General features: G+C 46.8%; 1 long non-coding RNA gene across 3 annotated transcripts in view; it reads left to right on the forward strand.

Moving 5' to 3' along the window:
- The window catches only part of LOC138513591 (uncharacterized), a 260338-nt gene that overhangs the window by 213904 nt on the left and 22650 nt on the right, over positions 1-23784 (forward strand). For 2 of the 3 annotated variants that reach the window (XR_011281778.1, XR_011281776.1), the window contains exon 2: positions 7774-7874. The exons of the other annotated variant lie outside the window; for it this stretch is intronic. This is a non-coding gene — a long non-coding RNA (uncharacterized lncRNA). The remainder of the gene's footprint in view (positions 1-7773; positions 7875-23784) is intronic. 3 annotated transcript variants of the gene reach the window in all.

Raw genomic sequence — 23784 nt, forward strand, 5'->3', positions numbered from 1 at the left:
AAAAAATGTGCAGTCGAGGTAAATATTCAAAGCTTTTTAATGCGGAACAGCACCTTGTAATATGATTCTATTTTTAACACAACCAGCATTCTCTTGGAAAACTGCCAGAGACAAGTACCTCCACACGTGTAATGAGGTGGGTGCTTAAACATACGGTTGTTGCTAAATACCACCTGTTTTAGCATTTCCCCCAATCGCCGAATGAGGCCCTACATCTGTGGTTCAGCAGAACAAATACATGTTTGTGTGTCAGATACGCTGTTATCATATAAATCCAAGTGACAGCTTTGTACGTTTTACACTTTTTATTGTGGCTTTGGATTTCTTGCACACAAGGCAGGTAACTGTAGAAAAGTCAGTTGTTGCTGTATGGAGTTATGGCTTTGAGAACCAAGGCACAGACAGATGCGGAAGTGTAGATAAGGAACAGTCATGCTATAAACAACCCATGGCAGCCAGGCTGATAAGCCGTTCCCGCCTCCATGTGATGGGGTCCCGGTTCTGCTGAGCCAGCTGGATCCCTCAGATAAGACGTAATGTTAATCTTAAAACTGCTCCCTCAAACGGCCTAGAGGAACGGACATATAAGCCTCACAACTTTGGAGCAATACATATACAAGAAGAAAGGTAGAGAGAAGCATTCTTGGGGGACGTAGTGTGGTAAAATGCCATATGGTGAGGGCAGGACGGCGTGAATCCCTTTGATTTTTATAAATAAAACAGTGTGGTTAATTCTGTTTCTCAAAGGGAGGTCTTCTAATCAGACCCCCTTTCATAATGCACTCATGTACCTTTGCTGTGACGTCTCCTAATATCTCCAACAACTGCTCTAAAGTGGGAGCAGGGCATGGTCAAAGGTCACATGTGAATTCCTGAAAGCTGATTTAACACAAAGACCCTAATTACAAGTACTGTGGTAAGTTGAAAAAGTGGTGGTAACGGAATTGCTGCCACTTTTCCACTCCTCTGAATTAAGGATCAGAGAAAATGGATGCTAATTCTTCCTGTGGAATTAGCACCAGGAGAATTAGTGCAGGGCGAAACTACTGCTGTAATACAGCAGAAATTCCACCAGAAATAAACAAGGTAATTCCATTGTATTACAAGTGGAAATACAGCTGAAATAACTCAAAAAAGGGTTGTATTTGCCCAAAAAATGGGCGCATTTACCTCCATCAAACACCTGGAGGTAAATTCATCCAGGTGAAGAAAATGAAGCCACAGGTGCACCCAACGGAGTCGAACAGCATATGTAAGGGACTCAATTCCAAGCACCACGCAGCCCATAGCAGTTGCTAATTTTGAGATCCAGAGACTCCTACTATATATTGACCTACAGATGATAGCACACCAGCAACAACAAAGGAACCCACCATGGCCAAAGCGGAGGAGACATGTTGCAAGGAGGGTACCTATTCCCAGAGTCAGACCATTGCACTGGACACTGACAGATGTACAGTTGATAACACAGTATCGCCTCAACCACCAAACCATTGCTGACCTCTTCACCCTTATCCAGCCTGATAGTGAGAGTGCTATCCATATACGAACAGCCATACCACTGTGGCTTGCATGCTGCATGGCATGTCACATCCAACATTTTCAAAAGTGCTGGTAAAAGTGCTGGATACACTACTGAAACATGTGCACCAGCACATCTCTCCACCCATGAACCCTGCAGAAGTACTGCCCACTTCCCCAAAGTAATAGCAGCTCTGAGCTGCACACATGTGGCATTGGTAGCATCCCAGGTATCAGAGCGTGTGTTTTGAAAGAAGAATTGGTACCATTGCCTGGGCCTGATCACAAGTTGAGCGGTAGCCCTTAAATGCGGTGGTAACAGTGTTACCGCCGCATTTAAGGGTCTGCCCAATCTCAAGTCTGGCGTAATACCCCCAGCTCAGAGCTCGGGTAAGCATGCCGGAAAAATGCCAATTTTTGGCGCATTTACAGCTGCCGGTATTACCACGAAGTATTTGCGCCGAACATTCCCCATTGGGTCGAATGGACCCAATGGGGAATGGGAAGTAACAGTTAGCACCCAACCCGTGATCTGGCAGTAATGCCTCCGGAAGGGTAGGCGCTAATGCAAATAAAGTTGGGCGGTATCCCAGCCACTGCCCAACTCGTGATGAGGTGCCCTGAATGTGCAATGCACATGCAACGCATACCTCACTGTGAGCCACTGCTGTGCCTGTTTCCCAGGTTCAAGTCATGATGCAATGGTACTACGGAGCAGCAACCTTCCTGCATACACGGATACCCACAGAGGACAGCACACTTGGATTATGTGTATGTATCACAAATGTGAATGTGGAAGTGAAGGGGGGGGATCCACCATGCACATGTAACACAAAGTAGGTAAAAAAGTTTAACAGTGAATTGCGCCAAGTTACAAATATTACACCAAAGTGATTTGGTATGGTATTTTGAGATTTAATACAGGACAGCCTGACACGTGTTTCGAGCGAAAGCTCTTCCTCTGAGGCTGTACATACATAATTAAACAAAGTTAAGTTAAGAATTACAGTGTAGTTATAAGGAATATTCACGTAAAACCAGTCCAAACCATAAGAGCCATCATAAAGGGTGGTTTTAAAACCCAATATATAAGCAAATGCATATAAAAATTGAAGACATAAAGCATTTTGGCATGACACAAAATTATAAACAATATTTTAAAAGCAAAAAGCGAATAAGCCATTACCATATCCGATGTAAGGTCAGCATAGTCCCCAAATCAGGAAAAAGAATTAGTAGAAAACAGTAAACATGATTCGAAATTGTTGCGGTAGGTAAACAACCATGGGTAAGTCTAAATAGTGGCTGATACGCCTGTGATAAATAGTAATAATAATCAAAGTCGGCATATTTACCCAGAGTTCCTTGTCCAATTAGGATGAGCTGTACATTAAGTAATCATAAAAGAGTATTACATGAAAGGTAAGTACCGCACCATTTAAAGAACAGCTAATAATTATGACAATAGTATTGGGCAATCCGCGCTTACCAAATCCTTGAAGTAAGGACGATTCTAATTATAATCCCGATTTCTAAATCAAAAACAATTAAGGTGTTGCTATAAGTATATGCATAAATTGTGCTTGTGTGGCATATTGTCAAAAAAGAGCAATTAACTCTCTAAAAAGTTGAAAATTAGGAGAAAAAGTATTACCTTATAGCTAAATGCAATTGCAACTGCAAATTTGAGGATGAGCATTTCTCACTCATGCAAGATGGCGTCCGTCAAGAGACTGTCACGTCTCGTACGTTCCGCGTTTCAACATAGTTTAAATTAACATGGGATAATGCTCTTGCGCTCTCCCTTTAATCATTCGTCTGCCGTAAGGCTGGTGAGTAAGGTGTCAGATACTTCGACACGCTCCCTATGCACAGGCTTTGTTCGCCACAATGGGCAATTGTTAATTTACCTAATTAGGCTTTCCCTGTGTTTCTCTCTTTCATTATCTCGTGTTATTAACTGCCGCATTGGCTTGGACAATTGTGATGGACTTCATCCACCGGGTTGAAATCTAATTAATCGTAATTAACGTTGTAATCCCCGGTATTGGCGCAGTTATTCAAATTTGCAGTTGCAATTGCATTTGGCTATCAGGTAATAATTTGATTTTCCTCCTAATTTTCAACTTTTTAGAGAATGAATTGCTCTTTTTTGACAATATGCCACACAAGCACAATTTATGCATATACTTATAGCAACACCTTAATTGTTTTTGATTTAGAAATCAGGATTATAATTAGAATCGTCCTTACTTCAAAGAATTGGTAAGCGCGGATTGCCCAATACTACTGTCATAATTATTAGCTGTTCTTTAAATGGTGCGGTATTTACCTTTCATGTAATACTCTTTTATGATTACTTAATGTACAGCTCATCCTAATTGGACAAGGAACTCTGGGTAAATATGCCGACTTTGATTATTATTACTATTTATCACAGTCGTATCAGCCACTATTTAGACTTACCCATGGTTGTTTACCTACTGCAACAATTTCTAATCATGTTTACTGTTTTCTACTAATTCTTTTTCCTGATTTGGGGACTATGCCGACCTTACATCGGATATGGTAATGGGTTATTCGCTTTTTGCTTTTAAAATATTGTTTATAATTTTGTGTCATGCCAAAATGCTTTATGTCTTCAATTTTTATATGCATTTGCTTATATATTGGGTTTTAAAACCGCCCTTTATGATGGCTCTTATGGTTTGGACTGGCTTTACGTGAATGTTCCTTATAACTACACTGTGATTCTTAACTTAACTTTGTTTAATTATGTATGTACAGCCTCAGAGGAAGAGCTTTTGCTCGCAAACACGGGTCAGGCTGTCCTGTATTAAATCTCAAAATACCATACCAAATCACTTTGGTGTAATCTTTGTAACTTGGCGTAATTCACTGTTAAAATGTTTTACCTAATTGTTTCTGTGGGTAACCAGGTCAAGGTACCCGCAACTCAACAGTTGAACGCTGCCTGTGTTACAACTTTGATACTTTTGGCATTAGCGCTGGGTCCTTTTGTGGCCTTTTTGACCATTTCATTTGTAACACAAAGTATCCTCGGGCCTGATCCACATGGCCTCACAAACACCTCATGCGATGCCCCCTCCACAAGTACACCACAATGGGCAAGAAAAAGGTAGCACAGGCCGCAACATGCAGAGTAACCATTAGGATGTGCAGAGACGATTGGGTAGTGCACAATATGGGGTTGTAATGAATCCGGAGTAAAACTCGTACACATGGGCATTGTGTTGATTGCTATAAAGGGTTGGAGAAAGACGTATATCGCCCTATCACTATGAGGGGTTTTCCTGCCTCAATGAAACTAAAGGATGTCAGTGTCAGAATGTCCAATATCAAAGAGTTCTCGGTCGTGTGTCCGAAAACCTAACCTTACTCTTACAGTCTAAACCTATAATATTGTGAAAATGCATATAGTGTCTCAACTGGTCACCTGTGGTTCTTTCCACAGTTACAATGCAAAGTTCCAAAAAGGGTGCACAAACGAAACAAATAATCAAAGTTACACAATCCAAGGGAGCTGGGGTCCCTTTACCTGAGTTTCTCAAGTTGGTTTACTGTTCACAATACTCAGGAGTTGTCTCCTCTCTACCGAGTTAGTTTGATTCCTTGTACTTTGCTCAACTGAGGTACATCTCTTCCCCTGAGTTTCTTGCGCACTTTACAATTCACAGTTCTTACAAGGGGTTCTCTTTAGCTTTCTTTATTCCACAATGCTCAGGCAGTGCTTCCCTTGTCCTGAGTTCCTTGAGCACTTTATACTTTTCAAACACAATGGTTCAAGGGAGATGCGCCTTTCCTTGATTTCTTTTCCACAACCTGCAACTTTTCCCATTCAGGGGGTATGATTCTCTTCCTCTGGGTTTCATATAGTCAAGGCTTTCTCTTCCCCAGTTTCTTTAAAGTTCACAATTACAGTTATCTTCCTCAAAGATTCACAGTTTTCCATTCCAGGGGGTATGGCATGGTTCCCTTCCCCTGGAATTCACACACTCAAGGGGCATTCTGTGTATCCTTCACTTTACAGATTAATCAATCTACCTGTCCAGGGGGTATTGTTCCCATCCCCTGGATTTTCCACAATCCCAGGAGGTTGCTTTCTATCTTCTTAGCTCCTACAGTTCTCTCATGAGGGTCCCAGACTCATTATCACATTTGCCTGCTATACTTTCCTGCCAGAGCTTTCACAACATACACTTTGGATTTGGGTGCAGGTCCCAGACTTGCAATTATGTTGCTCGATATATTGTCCTGCCAGGACCTCCTTGTCATTTATTCATCTTGTTCGCTCAGCCTTAGGATCTGTAATCCTCTCACGTAGCAGTTTCTTGGCTTCCCCAAGCCTACCGTCCCCTTTTGTCTGCCTGTTTACCTTTTCCTTTGGTCCGCCTTTTTGGGACAGTGGGGCATCACTCTGAGGCTCCTGTAGCCCTCGGACACCTCTCGTTGCAGTTTGCTGTGCAGCTGGATTTCGCATCCTTCCTGGTGTTATACGAGGCGTCACAAGATCGCTTGTTACCTTTTCTTCCTGGAGACCGTGGAGTTGAGGTTGCCAGTCTGTCGGAGTGTCAATGCCGATGAAACAGTAACGCGGGAAATCGACCCAACACCCTCCTGACTGTAAATGACAGGACGGCACTGACCCAACTCACAACCCCACGGGTGGCACTTCTCTGTATTAACGTGACGTCGGGACAGTGTTTCCACTGACAGAGAAGGCTAAGCGAAGTCCTTTGTAACACCAGTAGATAGACAAACTGTTCTTCAGAACTTCCAGGATGGCAGAAAAGGCACAGGTACCGGCAGGGCACAAGACTGGTAAAAGGAGGGAAGGACAGGCCAGCAAGGATAGGGAGGACAGGCAAGGGTCTCCCTCAGAACAGGAATCATTTCAGGAAAGGAAGCCAGGCAGGGAACCCAGACTGGACCTCCCCTGACCCCTGAACCAGGAGGATGGTAAGGACAAGGCAGGACTGGGGACCAAGGGCAGGAACCACCAAGGAGCAGGCAAGAGTGGCAGAGGCAAGACAGGGCAAAGCAAGGCAAGGCAGAGCAAAAGGGCTGAAGAGACTGGAGGCACAGGCAAGCAGGACTCCAGCAGCGCATACACGGCACAACCGCGTTGAGACGCGTTGTTTCCGTGTATGCGGAGCTCTTTTAAAGTCCGGGGCCAAAGCGGGGCCTGGGACGCATGTCCTTGTTACTGCGCATGCGCGAAACATCGGATACTGACGATCCGTGCATGCGCAGAACATGCAAGATGGCTGCGCCCATGGAGCTGACCCGGACTGCAGGACGTCGTGAGGAAAGACTCCAACGCGGATAGAGTCTCCATGAAGGAGACTGCCGCGGCCGAGGACCCGGATCCCCGTAGCAGGTAAGTGGCGCACGCGCGTGCGCGTGCGGCGTGACACCTGGAGCATCTCGTCTCCTTGCTATGTCTCTCTGAGACTCATGCCGCACTCGGGCACTTATCTCTGCTGTCTCTGGCCTTCCTGGAGCGTCTCACCCTTTCTGGCTTCCCAGGGGTTGCGTGTACATCTGCTCCACTAGCTCTCCTGCCTCCAGCTGCTTCCTCTCCGGGTTTCCCAAACCACATCATGAGCAGTGAATTTTCCTCCATCTTGACACTTCCTGTTTTTAAACATTGCACAACCTCCTGGATTCATCAAGCAACTAGAATGTGTCTCTAGTTCCACGCTCTGCATTGCTCCCGCGCACTTCCTCGTCTCAGTCTTTTCATGAGGAGAGTGGGGGAAATCCTTACAGTCATTACTAAGTAGATGGACTGGCTCTATATCGCAATATGCAATATGGGTTGGGAGACTCAGAGAGTAGGTGTCATAGCCTGAACGGAAATGGGGATACCAGGTTCTTGCTAGTGAGTCTCCTTCCAGCCTATGAGGTTTACCTGCCCCACATGGTCTTCCCTCACGCTACCACCCCCAGGGTCAGGATCAGGTAGTGGCGGCCCTTATCTGTCCATATGGGAAGAGGGTTTTCCCCAGAGAGGGAGTGATGACATTGCTGGATTCATCACAGGGTGCTATAAAAGCTGCAGAGCAGGATGGCCACAAGACATTGTTCATTGTCAAATGCAAGGAAAATGCACCCTAATGGCACTAGAGTTTACTCAAATAACTGCATGGAAGTGAAAAGCATGCACCACTTAGAACGGGGAAGAAGGCCATTACCAATTTGCAAGTGACAGTCTCTTTCCATTTGCAGGTGACTCTGGCTACCCACAAATACCATGGCGCATGACTCCAATAAGGAACCGTGGGACGACAAATGAAATTGCCTACAATGAGGCATGCACAAGGACCTGGGTATGCATAGAACTCCGGACTGGACGGGTACTTATGTACAGTATGGAGAGGTTGGGAAGACAGTTCTTGTGTGTGGGATGCTGCATAAATATGTGCATCTGGAGGAATCTACCATTGCCTGATGAGTTGGACGTGGCACAGGCAGACTCAGAGGAGGTAGGTGATTAGACATGGGCTGCCAGACCAGCACAGGATGGCTGTGCAGAAGGAAGGGGCGGGTACATGCAGCATCAATAATGGATAGACATTTTTTTCTGACATAAAATATCCACACTACACAATGTAAATAGACAGATCACAGCAGTAACACCTAAGAGACGACCCAAAAGAATACGAGATCTTTACTTGTGTTGCAAACTCCATTTATTAATTTTGTGAAACCCATGTCCTCCTTTTACTCTCACTCCCCAACACCCATGTCCTCCTTCCACCATCTCACTGAACTCAATGGCCACAGACAGGTGGATTATTTCTTGCTGCGCTTCTCTGGTCCAGATGTAGACTTAAGTGCATGCATGGCAGTGTGTTGAGTCCTGCATCTTGGACTACCTGCAAGGGATCCCACTGTTGGGGTGGCAGAAGTGGCGCTAATGGAATCAAGCCCACAGATGTGCTGCAGTGTCAGCATCAGAGCATGTCTCATTGATTCGTTCCTTGGAGATATACTCTCCGCTAGTTCTCACACTCTCTGGCCAACCACTTTGAAGCAGTGGCTTCTGTGAAGTGACTGCACTGGTGGCCAAGTTCCCTTGACAACTGGTGAGATGCACCCTGAACTATATTCCGCACTACTTGGGCATGCTGCAGTTGCAGGTCTGTGAGCTCCTCTGTTCTTTGCTAGCGATGCTCCATCCTTGTGAGACTTTCCCATATAGCTGCAAAGGTTTCTTGTGGCAGCTGATGTGGGGTGCATTCAAAGGCCCCAAACAAAAGTCATTTTCACATGAACAGCAGGATTTTAAACACTGAACCAAAAACGGCGTGCCCTTTGTTTCTTTTTCAAGTACAATTGAAGAGCCATGTGGAAAAGGGGCTTACCTGTCATTACCAAAGGAAACACAGCATTTTAATTCACAGAAGAAGGAACAATCAAAGATCCCTTTCACATGGAAAATAGGATTTTTAAACAGTGACACAAAAACAGATTGCATAGGTGTGTGCAAGTAAAAGCAGTTTAAATGTGAAAATGCATCACCGCTCACAGAAAAATGTCAGGGAAAAGACATGGGGCCTCATTACGAGGTGGGAGGTAAGGGATTACCGGCACCGGTAAGTGCCAGTAATCCCTTACCTCCCTACTACGAGTTCCCTTTGCGGGTCCATCCTTCATGCCTGGTTTTTGCAGGCGTTAAGGACGGGACCCGCAAAGGGACTCTGGAGCTAATAATGGTACCGGAATTTGCAGTACCGTTATTAGCGCCTTCCCCATTCCCATTGAGCCCTATGGGGACTCAATGGGAATGGGGAATGGCCCTGGTGAATGGGGAATTACCGGTCCCTTTGACCTCGGAATGGACCGGTAATTGCTCCATTCACCAGGGCGGAGTCGGAAGGGTTTTGGAGGCAGCCATGGAGACCTCCAACCTCGTAATGAGGCCCATGATGTGCAGGTTGACAAAAAGCAATGTATATTATGTTTCACATACAAAACACCAGTGACATTTGAAAAGTCATGGAGAAATGTCAGCCCAAGCCAAACCCTTTTGCTGGCTGTGGGAAACTTCATAAGGAAATCTCCCACTCCCAGTCTGGATGTTGCATCTCCCAACTAATTACCAACTGCAATAAAGTGTCCTGCTAAAGGTGTCAAAATTCAGTGTTCTCCAGACCTGCTGGCTCTGAAGGCATTGACTACAGGAGAATTTCCACTTGGCTGGAGCATGACCAATACGTGTGAAAATGGGGGCAGCAACTTCAAAGAGCAAGCTTCCAACACAAAGAGACTGTAATGGCCAGTTAAAGTAGGTTTCTGGCTGATCTGAACATGTTCCAAATGTGAGATTTGGTGAGCGGGTGGAGAATAAAATTAGGGATAAGGGTAATAATGTACATATTCATAACTGTTATGCTTTTTATGGCAACAGCAGAAAGGTGCCACATGGCTGTGTGACATGGTACGGACCTGGTGGTCGGCTTATCTAATTCCCCATGATTAGCAGAATCAGAAAAAAAGTATATTATGGCAGTTGCAAGTAAAAATATGAAATTGTGGTGCATAACTAGTTTTTGTCAAAAATTTAAAATGGCGATTACAAATGGGAATTGCCATTTGTTGCTCCGGACCCCTAAACCAATACTGACTTTGAGGCTGGGTTTGGGAGGAGAGAGAAGGGTAACTGTCCAATCCTCGCTGCGGGAATTATTGCAGGGTACTTCCCCAAGATTGTAAAATGTGTGGCGTCATCGCTGCTACATCAGGAGGACTGTACTACGAGGAAGAGGACAAAGGAACAGACAGACAGAGAGACATAGAGGGCTGCTTAAACTTAGCACCTGAGAGCTGTAAGGAAACACCATAGGAGATTGCTGAGAGTGCATCTTGGTGGAGCTGTCTATTTCTAGGACGGTCTCAAAGCTCTGCTAGGAGGAAGAGGACACAGGAACAGACAGAAGGGTAACTGTCCAATCCTCGCTGCGGGAGGTATTGCAGGGTACTTCCCCAAGATTGTAAAATTGGTGGTGTTATCACTGCTATATCAAGAGGACTGCACTAGGAGGAACAGATAGAAAGAGAGGGCTGCTGAAACTTACCATCTGACAGCTGTAAGAAAACACTAGAGGAGATTGCTGAGAGTGCATCTGGCTGGAGCTGTCTATTTCTAGGAAGGCCTCAAAGCTGACTGGGTCCTATGGATGAGAGCGGGAAGCCATCTTTGAGAGTGGAGTGACCAGACCCCTGCCCTATCTTTCCAGAGTGTCCTGAGATGCAGCTGGCTTTCCTGAACTTTAAACAAAGGCTTTCTATGTAAGTAGAACTGAGTCCTGGGAAACAAAAAGGTGGGTGAGTTTGCTTACTTGAATGCTTTCCCTTTATAGTGTATAGGGGGGGACAAAACTGTGTAGATCCATATCCTATTAAACTAGAAATATTAATTTAATTAATTCTCCATTTGGCAGTACACTACGGGGTGAATTTTGCTAAAATTTGAAATTAACAAAGCTAAATTCCCAGGATGCGCTGAAAACTGTAGCCTATCATTTAATTGTATAATCCTTTTTGTCCTGCTGAACCCGACTTCTTTAATGAAGAGGGGTGTCTTTGTTCTTAAATCAGTCCAACCTTTTTATCCAGCTTCCCCAATACAGGCCTTCCAGTGGAGGGGGGTCTGAAATCCAAAATTCCCCAAAGCATTCCATTTTTCTGTCCGACTTCCCCAACACAGACCAAAGTAGGGGAGGGTCCGAAACGCAAACCACTAAATCACCCTGTGCTTATTTTAAACCAAAAAGTGTGGCCAAAATCCTAATTGCCATATGTATTTGTACCAATCTTGAAATCCTACTGCTAGCCTTTTAAGCCCGCAGGAAAATCAAAATCGCACAGTACATGATAATTGCTTTTGTTATTGATCAGTGTAATTATTTCTTGAAGTGAAATTTGTAGCAAGTGAAGAATTGTGATTGTGTTCTTTTGAACTCTCTTTTGTGATTTATTTATGCTGAGGGAAGTTGATTGTGTTGTGCCACAGATAACGTGGTGTTTGACATTTCCGTGCTAATTTCTATTACTGTTATTTAAATAAATACCAATATATTTCCTGTACACCGGCCTGGTTCTTGGCTCATTGTTAGCTCAGGCAGAGGTATCCAGGGGGCATGATATGCGTCTGAAGTAGGACTGAAGAAAAGAATCTGTTAAACCGTTTGTTGCATCACACCTTAAGTGGGGAAGGAAGGAACTCCCAGAGTTGAGGGTGATCTCTCAATAAACCATTACAAATTGGGGGCTTGTGGCCGGGATTTAGCTACCTAGTTAGGACCCATGACAAGTACACTGTGACAGACTATCTATTTTGATGCAAATGCATGAAGGTGGAGGGAAGGTCATCTTTGTTTTGTTAAAGTGCTTCAAGGAATTGACCCCTAAGTTCCAGGGGGGTGTATAGGTGAAAAATTAAGAGTGTGTAAGAATGTATTTGTGTCAGGAAATCAAGCAGGAACAGGGTGATTTCTGCCCCTGCATAAAGAAAGTTTTACTAAGGTGCAAAAAGCCAATTGTGTAAATAACTACTGTACAAATTGGTGAAGCCAGGGAGCATCTCCTAGCTAAATTGTTTATTAAAAGAGAATGGGTTGAGGATGATGCAGGAAACTGGCAAACCAGAATTGTGCGGGAGGTTACCTCAATAAGCAATGATATATGGTTTGAAGGTTTGTAGTGCATGTGCGAAAATGAGCTAAACAACATGGTGCCAGTGCATGGCCATTTTGGACATTCACTTCCAAACTGCAATGAAAGTTTACATTTCAGTGAGTTCAGTTAGAAGGCAGACATGAGTTCTGCAATGGTTCCAATATTTTAGAATGAAAGCAGATGAACTTATTATGGAGGACAGTTTTTGCATTGTTCACTCAAGGACGAGCCAAGAGGGGAGTCAGAGATGTGCAGGTGCATTGATAAGGAGTGCTGGGAACGAGCACATGGGAGACGAGCTGGGTTTTTCCACTACTGTCTGGATTTTTCCACTCTTGCCTCCCATGCTTGCTGTCTGTCCTTCGGCCATGGACAGTCGGCAATTTATGAGGGCAGGGATTTGTCCCCATAAGAAGAGAGGTATCCCGAGAGGAGACAGAGAATTGGAACCACGGGTGCTACGGTCTAGCTCCAGACCCTGTTAGTTGATATGCAATCTCTCTGCCTACATGCCGTGGGACTGGGTAGTGTTGTCGTGGCCGAGATGAAGCTTTCTCCTACAACTGCACTAATGGTGATGTTTACTCCTTGTGTTTATTCTTGAATTGATGAATGTTCACTACTAAATCAAAATAATTAGGGTAAGAGATCATACAATTAGTCCTTTGGTGTATTCATACACAATCACAAAACGCAAACTTTTACTGTTGGGTCAACTGTGTCTTTGACCTAGGTTGTTTATTCAACAGATCCATTTTTTCATCAATATCAAAAAATAATAAATAACCCAAAATGGACACTATCGGGGTCATTCCGAGTCGGGCGGTAGGGGATACCGGGCACTGGTAAGGAGACCAGTGCCGGTAATCCCATACCGCCCGTTTCCGAGGGCCCCTAATGGGAACCGTAAGGGACGTTTGGTCGGGCCAAACATACCTTACGGGTCCCGTTAGAGGACCAGGGCGCAAATAACGGGCTTGCCATTAGCGAGCCCGTTATTTGCACCCTCCCCATTCTCATTTCGGGAGTTACAAAGGACGATATTGCGTTGTATAGGATGGAGGTGCATTTGGTAGGGATGTATGCGGGCAGCATGTTACATTCTATAGGAGTGTATTCCGGTACAGTAGTGTCTGCAGGTATGTGGATCTGCAGAGCATGAGTCAAGCGCGTGTGATGATATCGCTCTGTGCTTGGAATTTGGAATTGCAGACGTAGCGTGTCAAATGTGGCCAGTTTCCCGCTTGCAAGAATGTCCCCAACCTTAAGGATTCCCGCCCTTACCCATTTGGGCCATGGCTCAAATTTCTTTATTTCGATCAGGTTGTTATTATGCCATAGGGGTTGCGCGGCCGTAACCTTATTCTTCCACCCTACAAAGTTGTGCGCCTGTTTCCAAACGGCCATGATATGTGTTGTGGTTGTGTGTGGAGGGGTCGTCGGGGGGGATTGATATAGGAGGTTAAGTGGGTCTACATTGTGGATGGTGGCCATCTTGGCCCATATATGGGATAGTTCTCGGTCCCCGTGGAGTAGGTCATTTACCACTGCAAGTTGTGAAGCCCGGTAGTAGGTTTGAAGGCAGGGCACCCCAATCCCTCCCTCCCATATCGACCTCTGAAGCGTGGTTAGTGCTATGCGTGGTTGGTTTCCGCCCCATATGAGTTCTCTAAGGAGGGTCTCTACCTGGTCGAATTCTGCGTTCGGGATTTTGAGGGGGGCGTTTTGCAGGATGTAAAGAAATCTTGGGAGGGCTATCATCTGGAAGAGCGCGGCCCTGCCCATAGGTGTCAGGGGGAGGAGTTTCCAATGCTGAACATCATTAAGAAACCGGTCCTTAACCTGACGGAGGGTGTGTTTTATGTACTCCATTAAATCCACAGATATCCGGATTCCCAGGTATGTGAAGCATTTTTGTTCCACTCTTTACGGGCAGTCCCGCGGGATGGCCCGAGTTCCACCTTTAACCGGGAAGAGGACGGATTTCCCCCAGTTGATTCGTAGTCCACTAAACTCGCCAAAACGGACGAGCATCTGCATCACTTTGGGACAGGATCGCATCGGGTCCCCCAGGTATATCAGGAGATCGTCTGTGTATAGGGATGTCCGGTGTTGGTGTCCCTCCGGCCATTTGAACCCCGTCCAGTCTGCATTCTGGCAAAGCCACAGGGTGAGTGGTTCTATGGCAAGGGCGAAGAGAAGGGGAGACAGTGGGCAACACTGTCGGGTGACCCTACCAAGGGGGAAGGATCGGGATGACCACCCATTCACCCGCACCTCTGCCTGGATGTTGGTGTACAACAATCGCACCCACCCCATAAAGGTCTCCCCAAAGCCCATGCGTCGCCTGACTTCCCAAAGGCTGTTCCATCGTATCGAATTGAACGCCTTCTCAAAGTCAATTGCTAGCAAGGCCAGCGGTCCGTTTATGATAGGGGCTCGCTCTAGTGCCAGATGGAGACGTCGCAAGTTCATTCGAGTCGACTTGTGTGGCATAAAGCCACATTGGTCCGGGTGGACCAGGGTAGACGCAACCAATTGTAATCTATTAGCTAGGAGTTTGGCAAGAACTTTTGCTTCGCTATTTATCAGGGATATGGGTCTGTAGGAAGCACATTGTTCAGGAGGTTTATCTGATTTAGGGATGACTACTATGGTTGCCTTGCAGAGGTCTATGGGAAGGGCCTCCTGCTCATAGGTGCGAAGAAGCATTCTGTGAAGGGGAGGTGCTATTTTTTCTCCACCTAGCTTTTGCCAGGTCTTTATCGGGAATCCGTTGGGTCCTGGTGTTTTCCCTGATTGTAGTTGTGCAATGGCTTCTACAATCTCGGCTTCCAATAGCGCGGCGTCCATTTGTTCCCTCTGTTGCAGTGAGAGAGTTGGCAATGCAATGTTATCTAAGAGGGATGTGTCGAGCGGGAGAGTTGGACCCTGGTATAGGTTTGCATAGAACTCAGCAAAAGCTTCCGCTATTTCAGCGTCCGATTGGCACCTTCTGGCCTGCGGGGTGATTATTTCTCGGACATGTCGTTGTCCCTCATCCCTTTTCTCAAGCCAGGCCAGCTTTTTGCCTGCCTTGTCTCCGAGTTCGTACACTCTTGCTCTAGAATGCCAGTGGGCCTGTTTAGCGTTATCCATCAACCTATTTCGGAGGCGCTCCTAGGCGCACCGAAGGGACCTGTGGGTTTCGGGAGTAGGATCGAGTATGTGCGTGTTTTCACATACACTCACTTCCCCTTCGGCTTCTACTATCTTTTGAAGCCGCTCTTTCCTTTTGTTTGTCGTCCAAGAAATCACCTCTCCCCTTAGTACCATTTTGTAGGCCTCCCACACTGTCACAGGGCTATCTACCGTGCCCTCATTGGTTTCAAAGTAATCATTGGACGCCTCGTTTAGGCGATCAATCAATTCAGGAAACCCCAGGTAATAATTATTCAATCTCCATGTTCTAGGGGGGAGGGCACCCTGCATACTTAGTTCCATTGTGAGTGGTGAGTGATCCGAGATGCCCCGAGGAAGTAAGTCTGCGGATATTACCCTGTATAGATCGGTGTTCGGGAGGAGGAAGTAGTCTAACCTGGACATGGAGCCATGGGCTCCCGAGTGAAACGAGTATTGTCTGGTTCCGGGGTGTAGTGCCCGCCACACATCCCTAAGGCCTAGAGCCGATGTGAAGTTAGCCAATTTCATGGGAGCATCCGGATTTCTGTTCCTAAAATGGGTGCGGTCTGTGTTGTTACACATTACGTCATTGAAGTCCCCCCCCCCAGGATGTATTTGTCAGGTCGGTGTTTCCCAATAAGAGCAGTAATGTCATGTAGGAGTTCCTTTCCCGGCCCGGGTGGGGAGTAGATCGAGGCTATGGCCAGTTTTTCACCCCAGAGCGTTTCCAGGATGAGCACGTACCGACCCCTGGGGTCCTGTTCTACAGTCTTCAGACTGAACGGGATGGCCCCGAAGGGGGGGGGGGCGGTGTTCTTTCATTGTGTGTCGTGGGAGTGAGATTTCTGTGCGAAGTGGTACTGATTGGGCCTTGTGAAGGGCGGTGGACAAGTCGTTTTGTGAATCTGCGATAGTCCTGGAAGAACAAAGAACTCTGTAAACTTTCCCTTCCCTCCCTCTCCCTATACTCCACCCCAACTTGAAGTACTTGTCGCCCCAACATCGCTGATACCCAAAACTTAGGGTGTCAGCTCAAAAATTCAAACCTTTGATTGAAGCCCAGGAGTGGGGGCTCCTACCGGGGGGTGGGGGGGAAAGCCCTTCCCGATGTCCCTTCTCCTGCGCCAGCTATTTGAGTCATTCCTGGTGGACTACTTCAGTTGGTAGGGTCGGGTGTCTAAGACTAGTCCATCACCCTATTCCGATAGGACATATTCCTTTCTTTCTTGGCGGAGGTTAGTGGACTGTTGAGCGTCTATTTTGCTCCGCTGCTTGTTCCGGGGTGTCTTGTGCCGCGGGCTCCTGATCTCTCCTCGGGGACAGCCGTCTTGATCCAGTTCGTGGTCTCCTTGTCTGTCTCTTTGGCCTCACGGTCCAATCTCCCTCGATATGGGTCTCAGCCCATTTCCACACCTCCTGTGGGTCAGAGAAGTGCACCGTGGTTCCTTTGTGATAAATCTTGAGTTGTGCCGGGAAGAGCAGGCCATACTTTATATTCATATGTGCTAGTTGTTTCTTAAGCGGTTCAAACGATTGTCGTGCCCACTGCACTTCCCGGGTGTAATCAGGGAATATTGCAATTCTTGAGCCGGTATATGTGATTGTCCCACGTGAGCGCGACATCTGCAAGAGAGCGTCTCTGTCGCAGTAATTAAGCAATCGGGCGATTATCATTCGAGGCGGTGCACCTGGAGTCTTTTTGCCAGAGGGCATCCTGTGGGCTCTTTCCACCGAGAAGAATTTTGAGAAAGAATGGGGTTTGTAAGTGTCTATCAGCCATTGTTCCAGGAATAGTTCCATACATTGTCCCTCTTCTCCCTCTGGCAGTCCGAGGATATGCACATTGTTGCGGCGAGACCTCCCTTCTCACTCGTCCACCCTCGCTTCTAGTGTTTTGTGGCGGTTTAAGGCCTGGGATAACTGGCTGTTGATCCATGTGATGTTGTCCTCTGCCTCAGAGATACGATGTTCCGCTTCCCCCATTCTAGAAGTCAACTTCTGTAGGTCGTGGCGCAAAAAGGAGACATCTGCCGCTATACTATCCATTTTGATCTCCATTGAGGAGCGGGAGCTGGCAATGGCCGCCATCACATCTCGCAATGAAAGGGGATCTTCTCCCATAGGGGAGTTTGGTCGTGTTGGTTGTTCAGCTGGGGCTGGGGCGGTAGCGAGCGCAAATTGGTCCATACTACTCTGAGTGGAGGTCTTCTTTTGTCTGTCCTTGCCCATCTTTATGAAGGTTATGAGGCTTGTGTTTTATGGTTGGGCTGGTATGGGGTGTTCGTAGGCCAATTCCGACGTGCCTGTAGTATCGAATCTGCCGGATCTGGACCGGACACCAGTCAGGATCAGTAGTGCTTTCCCTCCCTGGGGCGGGGGGGGGGTGCGCCTTTGCTGCTGTGGAGCGGTGTCTTGGTATTGGTATGTTGATCACCCGCTTATGTCAGGCCGTTGGGGCGGTTGTGTCACCCTTAAGGTATTCCCAGCTAGAGGGGTATGGGCCGTGCCCCTTATGTCCTCGGTGGAAACGTTCAACAGGGCCCCACGATAGGAGCCTGTTATCTTCTTTTTCAGTTAAAGTGTATGAGGCCCCTCCGCACTCCCCTTCGAGAGGAAATAAAAGGGGGGGTTGTTAAGGCCCTCTCTTGAGCTCCGGTGACTCTGCTTCCACGTCTCCACCCAGGCACCCCGGACACCGCCACAGGGCCCAGCCTAGAGGACCGTTCGGGGGGGGACTTACTTGGTGTGCACCGCACTTCCCTTCGACCCGCCGGTACCAGATCTTCTCCTCGTGCAGGCCCCGTGGGCTGGGTCGCTGGTGGGCAGGCAGTGCTCGGCTGCGGCCGAGAGATGGTACCTTGTTGTGGCCGCCACAGGATCTCGGTCCGTCTGCTTCTTGCAGTCGAGGGTGCTGTGTGGTTTTCCCCTGCCGCTGACTCAGCGCTGGAAAGGCTGGAGATGCAGCGTATCGTTGCAGTCTCCGCTGGTTGGGTGGCCACCACCGCGGGTGCCGCGGGGTCTCGGCCCGCTCGGTGTGATCACAGGAGGTTTGTAGGAGCTGCGGCTCAGATGAGGCACACGTATCTGATCCGGGCGGGGGATCGCATCTGTTCCCCTCTGCCTCCGCGTCCCACACGACTCACTGTGTGTTGCAGACGGGAGTCCGCTTCAGGGACGTCTTCAGAGTCCCAGCGGGACTCGGCTGGGTGGGTGGGTATTGGTTCGGCAGCGGTCACCTCTCGTTTTTGCTGTCGTGCTTCAGGGGAGGCCGTTTGGGGCGGTCTCCAGTGCCTCCACTGGTCTCCGCCGTCCAGACCGCAGTGGCGACTTGGATGAGCCGGGAAAGCACTGCCTTCAGGTTGTGGTGGCCATTTGGGCATCCAGCCACCGGGCCTCCCGCCCTCGGTGTTTCATTTAAATTCTCGGTTGTCTGGCCGACTGGAAAGCCTGTCTTTAGTTGGGCAGGACCCCTCACCTTAATACTTCACCCACGTAGTTTAAGTGGGTCGTAGTCCACTGGAATCAGGATATTATTACAGGATTTCTCTGGCGCCTGCAGGAGCTCGGCGGGCTCACGTCCACATTGTTTGCGTGCAGACCACCCGCCCCCCCCTAGAGGGTTGTTTTTTAATGAGGTACAGAGCCATCCCACAGTTACTTTTGCCAAAATCAGTTATGACACAAAAGTGCACCTTTTTACATTTGTTACGCTTTTGAAAATCCCATAGGCAGATTCCATATTTGACACAGAACATGGCATTCCAACTCCCAAGTTTTTACGATGTTGTTTAGTCCTAGTAATCTTTTGCAATTTTTGGTGGGAATTGTTTCACCTAAAATTCTACAATTTTATATAGGTATACGGATTATCAAAAGGCATGTTTTCATTAATTTTCAAAGCTGCCCCATGTATACTTTTCCCATGAACAACATTGTTCTAGCATTTGCATCTCCAACCTGCTAGGAAAAGCTACAACGTCTTATTTTAATGGCGCAAAAATCACATTCAAACTGTTTCACATTACTGCGTTTTCAGGTTGCAGGAATAAAAGTTTTACGAAGAAAGTCTTTTGACCCAGGTGCGCTGGCTTGGTCCCCATAGAGGGGCAATCTTTCCATCCCACAAGCCAAATGTCTCTCTCTGGCCCACTGGCACAGAGGTTGTCATGATGACTTCTTTCATCCTGGCAGTTGCAGCTGAGGAGAGGTGTCACCAGGAATTCACACCTATGTGTCCTGGAAGTCCATTGCCTTTTGGCTGCAGAATGCCACTTTGTCTGACGAGGATGTTACATTCTCCCCTTGCCCATTCATATTTTCCAGGAGGATGGTCCACTGGGGGGAGATTATTTTGTTCCCAGGAAAGGCAGGGCCCTGTGAAGCCAGGGCCAGTCAACCTGAAGCTGGCCTCACAGTAATTCTATTTATTTCTTTATCTTTCTTTCCTTAACCAGAAAGCAAATCTTTTAGAAATAAATATCATGTATATTTTTAAAGCAATCCCCATCCCATTTCCATGCAAGCACAGGGCCTTAGTTTAACATTGATTTTTTTATAAAAGGCATTTTCTTGTTTGTCAAAAAGCACCATTTTACATGTGGGTTAATATTCCTAGAATGTTCCTTTACAACATGCGGTTTTCTCTCGCATCTGTGTTCTGAACATTATTTATAGCCCTAGTCAATTTCTACTACACAGAAATCTGTCCAAGGCAAGGTTCCATCGAAACTGACATAAGCAAAGAGAGAGAGAGCTTCTTGTGAAGGGGTTGTCTGGGTTATTTTGTTGCAAAAAGTAAAGCATTTTCCGTACGGCTTGGAGTGAAGTTCTCTGCTCTTTCACAGATTTTGCCTGACACAACATGCCATTCAGTGAGGAATGGCCTCATTTGCTGGTGTACACCCTGAATATGGGTGTACTGCAATGTGTCTTTGTCAACAGTGGGGCTCACCTGTGCATCAGTGTCTGATTTGCAGGAAGATGAATCAGATCCAGAAGGTTCTGCAGTCAGGTCCGGAGTTCCTTTTTTAGAGAAGAGATAGGGTCTGTTCTGGGAATTCACCACAATGGTCGCGCTGGTGGCCATACAGCAACAAAAATGGCAATTCCCCTGCGCAGCTCGTAGAGGGGAAAAAGCCAGTGGCGCAAAAAAAAACTGTAGTTCTTCAGAGTAGACAGAGCTGAGTGGAAGTCTCTATTGTCTTTACTTTGTTTGTGGGAAAGATCCTCTCCTGCATGGAAGAATGCAGGAATCCAGTAAAGGGGCAAAGCAGGTAAGTTCATAAGAAGAAGGATTCAAGGGGATCGATGCATAGGGGTAGCGGTAGACTGCTAGTAGGAAATCCATGAACAAACAAAATTGCGTTGTAGGTGGGAAGGAAGGAAACGTAGCACAGAACACGTAAGCAGAAGAAAACAAACAAGAAAGGAATAGTCCAAGTGTGAGCCGACATGGAGGAATAGCCCAACACCAAGAAGTACTCACTGTATTGTGTAGAAGTAGAAACTAGAATTATGGTGACTCACATGCGCAGGGAGGAGTCAGAAAGAGAAGCCTGTAGAGAGCAACCGGCAGTGAGCCGAGAGCAGGGAAGGTAGAAGTAGACCGAAATTAAATTCCCGGAAGCGGGAGAAAGACGTGAAAGCTATAACCAGAAAGGAAGCCGCAGAGATGGCAAGCAAGAAAAAAGAGCTAGGAAGATTCTTAGGAAACTACGAGCAAAAAAGCAAGTAGAATGTAGAAAACACTGAGGGCACTAGAACCGAAGGCACCAGCGTAGAGAGGAACGAGAACAGTTGCAACATTCCAGAGGGGCGTGGCTACCCTCAATATGAAGTGCTGAAAACATAACCACTAAAACGCTACACAGAGCACCGTAATGGGCAAACTAATGGTGCTTCCACCTGGACCAGATCTTCCATTGGCCTGCCCTCATGACAGTATGCCCCCTTCTTTGGGTACTGACCCCGGGTTTACCCAGATGAAGGGCATGAAACTGTTGTACACATCTGGGAGCTGGAGTCTACCCCTGTAGTATCGAGAGTCAAGAATCCTGTCCACTTCATATACTTCGGAGTCAGGTTCCTTGCCCCTCAATCTGAATTTTCTCTTCCTGTATTGAGGATCTGGGGTAAAGGATTTCAACAAAGAAGAGTGAAAGACTGGGTGAATTCAGCTGAGCTGAGGGGGAAGCTTCAGTCGAAAAGCCACAGGATTGATATGGGCAGTGATGGAGTATGGACCCAAATATTTGGGAGCCAATTTTGAAGGATGTGTCCATCGGGGTAGATACTTAGTCGAGAGCCAGACTTTGTCTCCAACTTGCCAGTCGGGATTCTTGGCACGATGTGCATCAGCTTGGTGTTTATATCGGGTTCGACTCCCCTGTTAATTGGTGAAGGCAGATCTTTGCATTCTAATAATGTTTTCCAAGTGGGAGTCCACTGTTGGTAGACTTGAGGAGTGGACATTATCCAATGGAAAGGAATGGGGATGATGACCAAAATTGCAGAAGAAGGGTGACATCTTAATGGTCAAGTGAACGGTATTATTATAAGAAAATTCGGCCATAGGAAGGAGGGAGACCCAGTTATCTTGTTGTTCGTTAACAAAACAACAGAGGTACTGCTCCGTGGTTGTATTGGGCCACTCCATCTGTCTATTAGACTGGGGATGGTATCATGAGGAGAGAGCCTTTTCGATATCCAAGAGGTCACATAACGTCTACCAGAATGTAGAAGTATACTGAGAACCTCGATCGGATAGGATAGTCTCTGGAATGCCATGGAGTCAGATAATGTCTCTTAGAACACCTCGCCATTTCAGGAGCGGAAGGCACTCCCTTCAAAGGTGTAAAATGGCCCATCTTGCTGAAGCTGTCGATTGTTACCATAATTGCGGTATATCTTTGTGACACAGGAAGGACCACCACGAAGACAGAGGAGACATGTGACCATGGGGTTATGGGCAGTCTGGGTTGCTGTAAAAAACCTGCATGTTTTGAAGAAAGCCCCTTCTGGCACAGATAGGGCAAGAACAAACATACAGCTTGATGTCAGAGACCATGGTAAGCCACCAAAACATGCGTCTGACCAGGTCAGAGGTGGCAGTGAAGCCTTTGTGACCTGCGCTCTGAGATTCATGACCCCAATGAAGGACTCATGCTTGTAGTTTGGTGTTCGGTATGAAGAGTTTTCCTTGATGGAACCACATCCCTTCCTTCTTGGTTAACCTGTCTTGTACAAGTTTAGGAAGAGGCATAAGTGACTCAGGGGACTCCTTCTTAACGTCTTGAAGAAACTTTGAGACGATATGGACAAATCTGACTTCAGGGAACAAAACCCCTCCCTTAAAGGGTGGATTGGTGAAAGAGGAGGGACTACGAGATAAGCAGTCAGCAAGTATATTTTTGCTACCAGGGAGGTAGGTTATAAAAAAATCATATTGGGCAAAATAATATGCCCATCGAGCTTGCCGGGTGTTCCTGCATACCATTTGCTGTAACACTTTGAGATTGCTGTGATCCGTGCAGATCTCGAAAGGATGTCTTGACCCTAGCAGGAGATGTCTCTATTCAGAACAGGCCTGTTTGATGGCTAGCTGCTCTTTCTCATTTACAAAGTAATTGTTCTCGCTAGATTTTAGGGTGCGAGAGAGGTAGGCAATAGGGTGTTCCACTCCATTATGCTCTTGCTTGAGGACTGCCCCAGTGTCCCTGCGGAAGCATCTGTTTCAACAATTAAAGATCTTTTTTGGTCAGGCTGATTAAGAACGGGTGCTGAACAAAAGGCTGTCTTCAGTCCCTGGAACGCCTGCTCCGCTGTGTGGTTCCAAATGAAGGGAACGTCCTTTTTTAGAAGAGCCGTAATAGAGAGCGCCTGCTCTGAGAAGTTGACAATGAATCTTCTGTAGAAGTTGGAGAGATCTAAGAAGGCTTGTACTTCCTTCACAGAAGAAGGAGCAGGCCATTCAAATATAGCTGAGACCTTCCTCGGATCCATCTCAATTCCGTGCTCGGATAGGATAAAACCTAAATAGGGTACAGAAGGCACGGCAATGAGACATTTTTCCTGTTTTAGCAAAGAGCTGATGGCGTCTTAGATGCTCCATGACCTCAGTGAGATGATCTTGATGTTGGTGAGGGTGGCGAGAAAAGACCAATATGTCATCCAAATAGACTTTTACTGAGACAAACAGTAAGTCGGCAAAAAGATGGTCCATTAACCTCTGAAAGGCTGCCGGGGTGTTGACTAGGCCGAACGGCATTACCCTATATTCAAACAGTCCAAAAGGTGTATGAAAAGCCATTTTCCATTCATCCCCACTTTTGACCCTTAAGAGATGATAGGCACCCCTAAGGTCAAGTTTGCTGAACATACATGCTCCTTCTACAG

The sequence above is a fragment of the Ambystoma mexicanum genome, chromosome 12 (assembly GCF_040938575.1).
Source record: "Ambystoma mexicanum isolate Mex_15411 chromosome 12, UKY_AmexF1_1, whole genome shotgun sequence".
NCBI lineage: Eukaryota > Metazoa > Chordata > Amphibia > Caudata > Ambystomatidae > Ambystoma > Ambystoma mexicanum.